Source organism: Sus scrofa, chromosome 3 (genome assembly GCF_054392235.1).
Source record: "Sus scrofa isolate SSC_HxYL_T2T_F1_AM1 chromosome 3, Sscrofa_HxYL_maternal_Yorkshire_Landrace_v2.0, whole genome shotgun sequence".
In the NCBI taxonomy this organism is placed as follows: Eukaryota; Metazoa; Chordata; class Mammalia; order Artiodactyla; family Suidae; genus Sus; species Sus scrofa.
The window spans coordinates 126,464,605-126,475,598 of NC_139385.1; the positions used below are offsets into that span (position 1 = coordinate 126,464,605).

The 10,994-nt window shown below is 43.8% G+C and overlaps 1 protein-coding gene across 21 annotated transcripts in view; it reads right to left on the reverse strand.

The window, feature by feature from the left end:
• NCOA1 (nuclear receptor coactivator 1) overlaps positions 1-9,790 on the reverse strand; it is a 253,860-nt gene extending 244,070 nt beyond the window's left edge. For 10 of the 21 annotated variants that reach the window (XM_085015948.1, XM_021085908.2, XM_085015955.1 and 7 more), the window contains exon 1: positions 9,446-9,790. The gene's annotated coding sequence lies outside the window, so the exon portion shown is untranslated. Of the gene's footprint in view, positions 1-8,917; positions 9,295-9,445 lie in introns of those variants that run through there. The other 11 variants (XM_085015958.1, XM_021085905.2, XM_021085900.2 and 8 more) reach the window with 3 other exon arrangements.
• Positions 9,791-10,994: the final 1,204 nt, after the last annotated feature.

Below are 10,994 nucleotides of genomic sequence, written 5' to 3' on the forward strand. Positions count from 1 at the left end.
TAAGGTTTTTATCAGGTTAGAAAATTTTGTTTCCAAGTTCAAGTCTACATAGAAAAAATCCTTACAGTTAATAGGTATCATTTTCAGCAATTAAATCCAATGGAAATAGTTCTAAATATCCATTTTCATTATCCTCTCTCCATAACAGTGAACTTTACTTTGTTTTGAAAGGCAGTTACTTTTTGAGTTATTTTTAAGAACATACCATCATCCAAAGGGACAGGTTAAGTAAATGTGCATGTTTTCAATGATATACTACTCACAGATAATTGTCAAAGGAAAATGTCAGCAAATTTCAGACATTTGTTTTCTTGTGAAAGGAAAATTAATGTCATCTTTAAACTGGACAATTCTTAAGTCCTTTGCCTCATGATGACCAGTTAACCTGTTTGAAATATTTCACAAAAGATCCATGTGGTGCCTCCTTACTGTGATATAATATATGTTAAGAACCTACTATTTAAAAGACAGTAGATTTAAAAATAGTTAAAAATCCAATTACTCAGCCTCCTTTAAACTACAAAATATGGGAGCAGACTGAAAGTAAAGAAACTTCCTAACAGACCTCTAATACTTCTCCCATTTCCTAGATAATTTTATGTAAACCCTACTGTAGAGACCACTGCTCTAAACGTTCTTGGGCTCCCAAGAGTCAAAGCTCTCCATCCGTGCCTTCTAGCCATTTTCTAGAGCTTAAAGGAGTTATCTTTAAAGGTACTCTAATTATATTGCATCAACCTCTGAATTACTACCAGTTTGGCAAAAGACACAACTGCAGCACATTCTGTGACACCAGTCGTCTTCAACACTGTTCCCTCAGTGTAATGCTGGCTAGCAATTCAGTCAAATAATAGACAGGGCTGGAACAAGGTCCAACACTTTTCATGATATATCCTGCCTTAAATCCTTTTTGGAACATGGCAGGGCATAAATAAATCAGTAAAACCGTGAACTATATTAGAGCCAGGGGCTTTCAACTTGCATGACCAATCTCACTTATACAGTGACATATATTTACATAAGGAGATGACATTTTTACACTTGAAAAATAAGTCCGCTGCATTATCTTAAGAATGCCAAATGATAACATACTGTTTAAAGAAATAGCTACTGCTTTAAAAAAAAGAAATTACAGCATAAGCCAGTGAAAAAGATTTTGTACTAACTTCCATCAAATAAAAAAAAAAAATAGTCTGTTCTCAAACATACATAAAAATGAGTACGTTCCCAGTGTGGTAAGTCTTACATATGGAATCATTTCAAAAACTATGAAAATATAAAATTTGGGGTATAAAACCTGCCAAAAAAAGATGCACGTAAATTTGGAAAACTGGCACTTCTCACTTTCATCCAGATCTACACACTTCACTGTTCCCCTCCACCTCTCGCCATTAAAATCCCTCAATATCTTACAAATGCACCTGGAACATCTGGTTCCCTCTCCCACTTCAGCTGGTGCAACACTCCTGCTTGCACTTTCTCCCTTCATTACTCCTGAAATAACCCTAAGCCTTTCTGTCCTTTCATCTTTGCTATTTAATCTTCGTGAATATACTGCTCTCCCCTCCCCTCACTCATACAGAAATCATCCCCTGCCTTCAATATTCCTGTCCATCACCAAGCCCTCCACAAAACGTGCCTTGACCCCTTTCAAATGAAAATCATTGCTCCATCTCCTGATTCCTCAAAGTACTATTTCAGTATCACAGCACTCATCACATTTAATCAGTAATATAGGTATTTGTGTTTCATCTTACCACCTCTCTTAGGTCATAATCTCTTTAAGAACAGAATCTGTATCTTATCATTTAACTTTCCTATCTAGAACAAAGTAGGTACTCATATAACTATGTCTTGAATGAATGAGTGGCTACTTAGAAATTCAATTACAGACTTCCTGTACCATCTGGAATGGAGAGGGAGGTAGGACTTAAGACTCTGCAGAACAAATATCTTTTCCCTGGTTTCCTTCAAACAAACTCTTCAAAATAAAGCCAGAATTATACATACAGGTGTTTTCAAAAAGCAAGGACATTTCATCCTTCAAATATCTGGTTAAATATGGTATGATATCTCTGTGTGTGTGTATATATATATATATATAAACACACATACACTCACAGTAGAATACCTTCTGTTAATCAAATCTATACTCGATAATAAAAGCATGTAAATATTTTAACCATATGTAAGATGTAATATATTAAAGCTATCAGAATGAGATCAACCATTCAAAATACAAGTGGAAACACGAGAATGACCAAGCAATTTTATTCCAAATGAAAAAAAAAAATACCCAAGCTTTAGCTAAATAACTAAATACTAACAAAACTTGAGAAGCAGAATTTATTGCTAAGAATCCAAACCAACCATTCAAAGATAAGCTTACTTAGACAGAAGCACCAAAGAATCAACATTACTAAAGTACAAAGGTGAGATCAGAAACAGCACAAAAATCTTAAAGTGATACTTTCATTCAGTAACTGGAATATACCACTCTTGGATCATCAGAAAGCAATGGTGATTTCAGCAGTCTCTAGGGTACATAAAGACAAGAGAAAGGAGTCCAGAAAGTAAGAGAGGGCTATAGTGTGGCCAAGTGTGGTGAACATGTTTGGAAAGAAGCCAAATTACAGGTATGCTTGCGATTTCAGGTCAGAAAACCTGGACTCAAATGTCATCCCTAATACCTATGAGCTGATCAATCTTATACCAGCCACTTAACCTCCCTGTGCCCTGGTTCCTCATTTATAAAATGTAACACGTATGGCAAGCACAGGACCTGGGTACAGTTTGTCTCAGAGACGGTACTCAATAAATATTTGCAGACTCTGAATGAGACCCATACAAGAAAAGCAGACATTTCTCTCTAGGCACCTGTACCTTTTGAGAGAGCAGCCTTAGTTACTTTATTACAAGATTTGATCATTTTTGGCCAAAGAACAAAAATACTCCTTTCCTCCTAGCTTACACATTACTCAAAATCTTCCTAAAATTCTCAAAATTTAAATCTCTTTATAATAACTTTCAAATACAAAGAGTAACTCTCATTAAGAAGACTGAGAGCCAAATACCTGGGTTGTTGCCCAAGTAAAGACACCAACTATGTGACCTATGAAAATTACTATATTTGCTTCGGCTTAGTCTTCTCATCTATAATATTAACGAGGTTGTGCCAAATTACCACTAAGAACCCTCTGTTCTAAATGCTGTCGTTCATGCCACCTCAAAGATTTTCTAATCTAATTAGGAAAGCCAATTCAACATACTAAAAAGAGAAACAGAAGAAAAAGGAGGATAGGAAGAAAAATTTATTACACAGAACAAACTGAGCAACTGATGCTAAAAGAGTGATAAAAATCAAGCTTTTGAGAGAACATACCAGCTTCAACTGTTTTTAAAAGTCAAGAGAGGAGTTCCCATAGTGGCGCAGCAGAAACAAATCCAACTAGTAACCATGAGGTGGCAAGTTTGATCCCTGGCCTTGCTCAGTGGGTTAAGAATCCAGCATTGCCATGAGCTGTGCTTTAAGTTGCAGATGCAGCTCAGATCCAGTGTTGCTGTGGCTATGTTGTAGGCCAGCAGCTGTAGCTCTGATTCAGCCCCTAGCCTGGAAACCTCCATATGCCAAGGGTGCAGCCCTAAAAAGCAAAAAATAAAAAATAAAAATAAAAAAATAAAAGACAAGGAAGGAAATACAATTAAGATTTTAAAATGAAACATGAAATTAAAGAAAGATTATCTACAGGTGATTATAATACTTTCTTCACTTATGTAGCACTTTATAGTTTACAAAGCATTCCTGCAGCAAATTCTCTGGAATGAGAAACACAGAATCAGTTTAAATAATTTACATTTGATAAATCTGTCCAGAGAGTGTTCACTAAAAACAATAACATCAAAAAATATTTTAGAGGAGTTCCCTGTGGTGCAGCCGGTTAAGAATCTGGCATTGGTACTCCTGGACATCTATTCAGAGAAAACCACGACTTGCAAAGACACATGTACTCCAATGTTCACTGCAGCACTATTTACAATAACCAAGACATGGAAACAACCTAAATGTCCATCGACAGAGGAGTGGATCAAGAAGATGTGGTACATATACACAGTGGACTATTATTCAGCCATTAAAAGGAATAAACACCAGCATTTTTAGCAACATGGATGGACCTAGAAATTATCATGCTAAGTGAAGTCAGCCATACATGAGACACCAACATCAAATGCTTTCACTGACATGTAGAATCTGAAAAAAGGACAGTCTGAACTTCTTTGCAGAACAGATACTGACTCACAGACATTGAAAAACTTATAGGTCTCCAAAAAAAAAACCTTAAGGTCTCCAAAGGAGACAATGTGGGGGGTGGGGGGATGTGCTTGGGCTGTGGGATGGAAATCCTGTGAAACTGGATTGCTATTATCATTATATAATTACAGATGTGACAAATTCATTTGAGTAATAAAAAAATTAAATTAAATTAAAATTAAAAAAAAAAAAAAGACTCTGGCATTGTTACTTCAGTGGCTCCAGTTGATGCTACAGTGCAGGTTTAATTCCTGGCCCATGAACTTCCACATGCCAAGGATGCAGCCAAAAAAATTTTTTTTAGAAAAGAATTTTTTCAGCATTTATATGGAGGATGGATTAGAGAAGCAAACACATGCAGGCAAACAGCTATAAACATACAAATCATAGAATTTCAGCTCAAGAAGAAATGTGGATTCAGACCAATATGCTCAATTAATGATAAAGAAACTCAGGCCCACGGAGTTCACATGCAAAATGAGAGGAGGACAATATTGCGGAGGCAGAAATAAAGGAGGAATACAAGAAACTGCAAAGAAAAGAATCAGATAATTTGGTGATGGATTAGACAGTGATGTGTTTAGGTTATGGAAATGTAGAAAATATTAAAATCTTAGTACGTGCCAATCATTATGCTAGACATATCTTGTTATTTAATACATTAAAGATGACAGCAATATGAGGTTAAATACACTATTCCAACTTTAAGCATGAAAATCTGAAGTTCAGTATGGTTAAATAACTAGTCCAAGGTTATATCACTAAGTATAAGAGCCTGGACACCATCCCCTGTCTGAAGTTAAATATCCATTCTTGAAAGAAGCTTAAAAATTGCCTCAAAATTACAAGCCAGATAACAGGAATGAAGTATTACTCTGGAAACCCTAAATAATCTAGTGTTACTAGAATTCTGGTCCGGTCAATAGGTGTATTTCACCTCTGAGCTTGCACCTATTGTTACAGGTCTGGTTTGTCTGTTCCCAAAGGTCAGTGCCAAGACTTCTCAGTAAAGCCAAACCTTCCCACCCTCCACAAGGAAACATATCCATGGGAAGAGATTAGATCAGAATATATCTAAGATGAAGGTGACTAGCCTGATTAATCTGAAGTCTTCTACAACTCCTCTGGTGACTATAGCTTCAATCTTGGCATAAGCTATTTATCTTCAAAATATGATAACTATACTAAGCTTTTCTAAAAGCCTGTCATTTCAAGGAGCCTCAAAAATACTGTGTTGCAGATGGGGGAATGGAGGAGGAAGCATGGATACAACCCACTCTACTTGCCGTTCTAGAACTGGACTTAAATGTTGGTGTCAGTGTTTTGTAATAATTCTTCTTATTCAACCATGTATCTTGCAGAAATATAAAATAGTCATTTATATGTTAATCCAAATACTGTGCACCCACAGAATTAAACTAAAGGAAAGAACCCGGAGTTCCCATTGTGGCTCAGTGGTAACAAACCCGACTAGTATCCATGAGGATGCAGGTTCGAGCCCTGGCCTTCCTTGGTCTTGCTCAGGGGGTTAGGGATCTGGCATTGCTGTGGCTGTGGTGTAGGCAGGCAGCTGCAGTTCTGATTAGACCCCTGGCCTGGGAATTTCCATATGCTGCAATGTGGCCCTAAAAAGACCCCCCCCCCCCAAAAAAAGCTCAAAAAACCAAAAACCCACACCTCCTCCTTAAACTAAGCAACCAAGAATGGTACACAGTTGCCACTAGGCCATTTTATGACCTGTGGCCCTTGAGAGAGGCACAAAGTCTAACTAAAATACAAAGAAGGGAGAAGGAAAGGCTTGAATCAACTAGACCTCACCCCCACAAGGTCAGAGACCACAAGATCCATCCTTAGTGACCAAAATGACCTAGAGCTAAGCTACTGCTTAACCTGGGAGAGAAGCAATGAAGAAGTCCTTTCTTACAATCTGGTCTGTTCAACTCATAGGCAAGTTGTACAAGGCGGAGAGAAATCTGTATGGCTCTGCAGCTCAGACTGGATACAATGCTGTCATTCAACTCCTGAAATACATATATTTCACCTAATCCCACACTCTTCTGCACCCGATCTATGCAGGTAAAGTAAAAAGGAGCCCACCTCCTGTTTTCAGATCTCTCCTAGGAAAGTAGTCCATGGTCCTCCACTGACAGTGATTATCGTACATAGAAAGTAAAAACCACTTCCAAGACAATAAGGAGCATCCTGGAGAAGCCCCTCACGCCCTGACTTAGAGGGTTCTACTTGGTGCTTGTGTTGACCTCCCACACCTGCCCTAAAATGAAAGCTATTTTAGGCTATATGGTTTAAGACTAACCAACTTCAAAAGACAGGGAACATATTCAAACAACGTGGAGCCCATGAGAGATAGGGCAATAAAGACAAACTGAATTAAGGAACAAAGGTAATATTTCTCTAGAAGAAGGTAGGTGAAATTGATGACAAGAGAGATGTCCTTTAAAAACAATTATAAATCATTCTGATATACAGTCCAACAGAGAAAAGCTTTTCAAAGAATGTCCAATATCCTTTCTTCCCCACTCCACCTTCCAGCACCTCTATATCACCCTCATCATGTACTCAACATTTAGTCCTGGTGAAGACCAATCCCTAGATTAGCAGGATCAAGAGTACCTGCAGAGAACTTTCCATCCTGGGAACACCACCTTTAAATTATTTAGGCTTCTTTACCGCCCGTCCCTATAGAGTAAAAGCATGAAATTTTGCCAGCGCTTTCACAATATACACCAGTCGGCACCACAGCAACCAATCCTCTGCCCACCAAAAGATGAACACATACTTAGAAAACAGGAAATTCAACAAAAATTAAAGTTTGACCCTAGACTCCCAACAGTTAAATTGTCTTAAGCAGTGGCAGTATCTTTATACCACACCCACTTCTTGCTACCCTTACAGCTTCCTGGCATAAGCAAGTTCTTGGGATTATTCAAACTGCTGCTTCTGTTTCCAGCCCAGATTTCTAGAAATGAAACCCTGGAATTGAAGGAGAAAGAAAAACAAATGCTGGCAGAAAGAAGGAGGAAAATGCATTGTCTATATAATCCCAGTTCAAGTGGAACAATCACCATTAGTTCCATCAAGAACTTTTTTTCAATAAAACCACTTACCCAAAAATGCAGATCTAAAGTACTAACTTGGCTTAAACCACACAAAAAGCAATTTAAAAGACACAATCCTACAGATTTTCTCAGAAAGAAATAAGGAAGAGATTAACCATAAACTATGTAAAATTCACGTTTTGCACCTTAAAAATCAAACTTCAATGTAAGTTAAATACATGAAATAAACAGTGTAGAATATCTACAAATATCAAACCAAACTCCTATTCCTATAAGCAGCAATCTCCAAAGTATATATTCCCAATTCAGGCCCCCTTTTTGATCTACCGTTACCAAAGCATAAAATCATCATAAGAAACAGAGGGAAACCATTTCCAACGCTAGCTCACAAAACCAAATTAGACCCTTCCATAAAATACAGGAGAGAAAAAAGAAACACTTTCAGTTTATCTAGTTTATGACAAATAGTTCAAGGACTGCCCATTTATTAGGCTGAATCAAACCCCACTACTACCTTTAACCCAAAACTATTTCTAGTTCAAGAGCCAAAAGACCTAAGCAAATACTTTCTTTTCACATTATTTTCAACATGAAGAAATCTGACCCCCTTCCTACTACATCACGGCTTCTGTGAAACAAGCTGAGAGGCCCCTTTGGCCAACTTTTTTTTTTTTTTTGAGACTAACCTCCAACCAATTCCAGAATCGAAGACAAACCTCAAACAAATTTAACCCTTGAAATCCACCCCTTAAGCAGTACAGCATAACCTACGCTTCACCGCAGCAATGTCGTACAGACACTTGAAGATTTCTTAATCACTGAAGTGTAAGCCTCAGCCCTCACAAATCATCGCCACAGAGATTACTCTTGGCATCAACACAGGGTGCTGGGACTGCAACTCACTCAAGAACCCTTCACTCACCACCATCATCCTCGACATTAAAAATTCACCGTCTCAAAAGAAAAAAAGCCTGTCACCGTCTCCACAAGGGCACCTGCCTTCTCAACGCCTGTACCGTGAACGACGAGAGCCAAGCCTGAAAGGCGAAAAGATCCTCCAGCCTAAAGTTTTCCTCCCCACCAAACTCTGCAGCCACAGCACCATGGACTGTCCTTGTCACACACACAGGCTCTATTGTCAAACCCTCCGTCTCCCTCTAACATCGTCAACCGAGGCAGTGTCTAGTCCATGGGAGGGACTGCTTCAAAAACAAAAACACAGAAAACACCCATAGCTGGGTAGGGTAGTAAGGACTAGGGACCCTGGGGTCCGGTTTCTTCCAAGCGACCAGAGAACAGCTCGGGTTCTGCCGCCGACCATTAACCCTTCCCACCCTTCAGGCGTCCAGTCAACATGTTTGCTCCCCTTCTTACGCCCTTTCAGCAGAATCCTACGGTGGGGACCAAACCCTAGACACAACAAGAAAAGCTCACTTATCCATCCCATTTCTGCCTCTGAAATCCCTCGTCAGGAGGAGGAAAAAGCAAGCGCGCCGGGGTAAATAGAAGCGCCGTCGAAGGCTGCACTTACGGAAAGGCTCGCCACGGTCATCCCCATTTCGCAGTCCCGGCAAGCGAGACTCGGAGAGGTTACCCGGCTTGCCAAGGTCACCGCGCTCGCCGGGGCCGAGGGGCGCCCGCGCCGACTTCCGGCTCCCCCTCTCGGGGGCGGCGGCGGCGGGGAGCGCCGGCGGACTCGGGGCGCCGCTCCCCACGCCCGGCCGGCGGCAGCCAGCCTCGCGCACCCTCCGCGGATGCTCGCCCTGGCCGCGCTAACTAGGGCAACTGGGAAAGGGGGCAGCGAAGTCGCTGCTGCAGCAGTTTCCCTCCGCGGCGCAGCCCCCAGCTGGTGCCCGTGACAGCTGCGACCTCCGCCCCCTCCAGCCGCGCGAGGCCGAGGGAGAACTCGGGGAAAGTGGGAGGGGGAGCGGAGTGGAGAGAAAGGAGAGCGGGGGGCGGAGGGGCGCCAGCTGCTCCCGCCCCCTAGGGCCTCGGCGGCCGCGCGGCTCGTGACAGCTGCACCCACCGGGAGGCTCGGCGCCCGCCGCCCGCCACTCACCTGCCGCCGCCGCCTCTGGGCCGCGCTGACGGGCGCCGCACTCGCCTGCGACCGTGGCGGCGCCGCCGCGGCCTCCGCCGCTGCCCGGGCTGGGAGCCCGCCGCCGCCGCCGCGGCTCTCCGGCCCCCTCCTCCGGCTCAGGGGTACCCCCGCAGGGGGATGCAAAACGGAGCCGGCGCAGGCTCCACTCGAGGGAGCAGCAGGGAACAGGGTGGCCCAGGCGTTCGAGGCCGCGGTCCAGCCGTCTGGGGGAAGGGCTCGGCGAATCGCGTCAGACTCCCGCTCGCCTGGCCTGAAGAACAGGCATTTCAGCCGCTCTCCGCAGCCGCCATGTTCTCCTCCTCCTCCTTGGCCGCCGCCGCCACCGCCCCCCCGCCTGCGGCCCCGCCCCCTCCGGGCCCCGCCCCGCCCCGCCCCGCCCGCTTCCCGCCGCCCCGCCCGCCGCGCTGCCCCTGCGCCCTCTGCCCGGCCCGGCCGCGGCGACCCGCGGCCCGCGAGGTCCGACGGCGCGCCCGGGGCAGCCGGTTCCCCGCCCGCCGGGCTGTGGAGCGAGGAGGAGCCCCGCGCCCTCTGCCGGCCGCGCACGGGAGGGAGGGCTGCAGCGGTCCCGCCCCGGCCCGCGTCCTAACGAAGTGTGGGAAAGGAGGCCCTAACTCTTCCCCTCCCCTCGGGGCGTTCCTCTCCCTGCGGCCGGGAAGCCGCCTTGAACCCCAGGGTGCTTTCAGCTAGTCTACCCGGCCTGCAGCCTCCCGCTGGTCTTATCTGTCAGGGAGGGTTGGGGAGCGGCGGGAGGCCCAGTAGACCCGGGAGGGGTCGGTTCTGGGCCTGTCTTTTCGCTAATTTCTTGTATTACTTTGAGGAAGACACATCCTCAGGCCCCGTTTTTTATTCTGTAAAATTGGAAGGTGGTTCCCTAGATGATTTCACAAGCTATTAGGTAAGGGGAAAGAAAGATCATCTTCCCCCTTCGTTTTATAGATGAAAAGATCTGACAGACGCGTCTGGCTCTGCAATTCCATGAATTACCCAAAATGTCTGTCATTGATAGAGCTTTCCCCTCAAGGGGGCCCACACCTTCTTTTCTACTCGCTTTTTATAAAGGAAGTGCTACTTCCAAAAGTAGAGTGTTCCTTGTCACTAGAGGAACAGCGGCTGAACAGGCTTTCTGAGCCGCGATCATCTTATCTGGAAAGCATCCCTCATTCCAAAGGCTGGCAATATAATACCTATCTCTGTCCCAGGGTTGTCCTAAGGACGAATGAGTCTCTGGCTGCTGAGGTGCTTTGTAAAGCAGACATGTATCCTTTCCTGCATCCTTATTTCCAGGTAACTCTCTGCAGCTACCTCGATCCTGTCCTGCTGCTGCAGTCTCCCAGTGTTTTTTTGCATTTTCTCTTTCCGTGTTTTTCAACCTCTGGAAATCCTTAAGCCCTTCACACCAATTCTTCTAACTGAAACCTGACTTTGCCTTGATAATACCAACCACCCTGGCACCTCTCTGAGGCAGTGAGCAGCTTCTTCCAGAGGCAGGTACTCCATCCTGCCATTC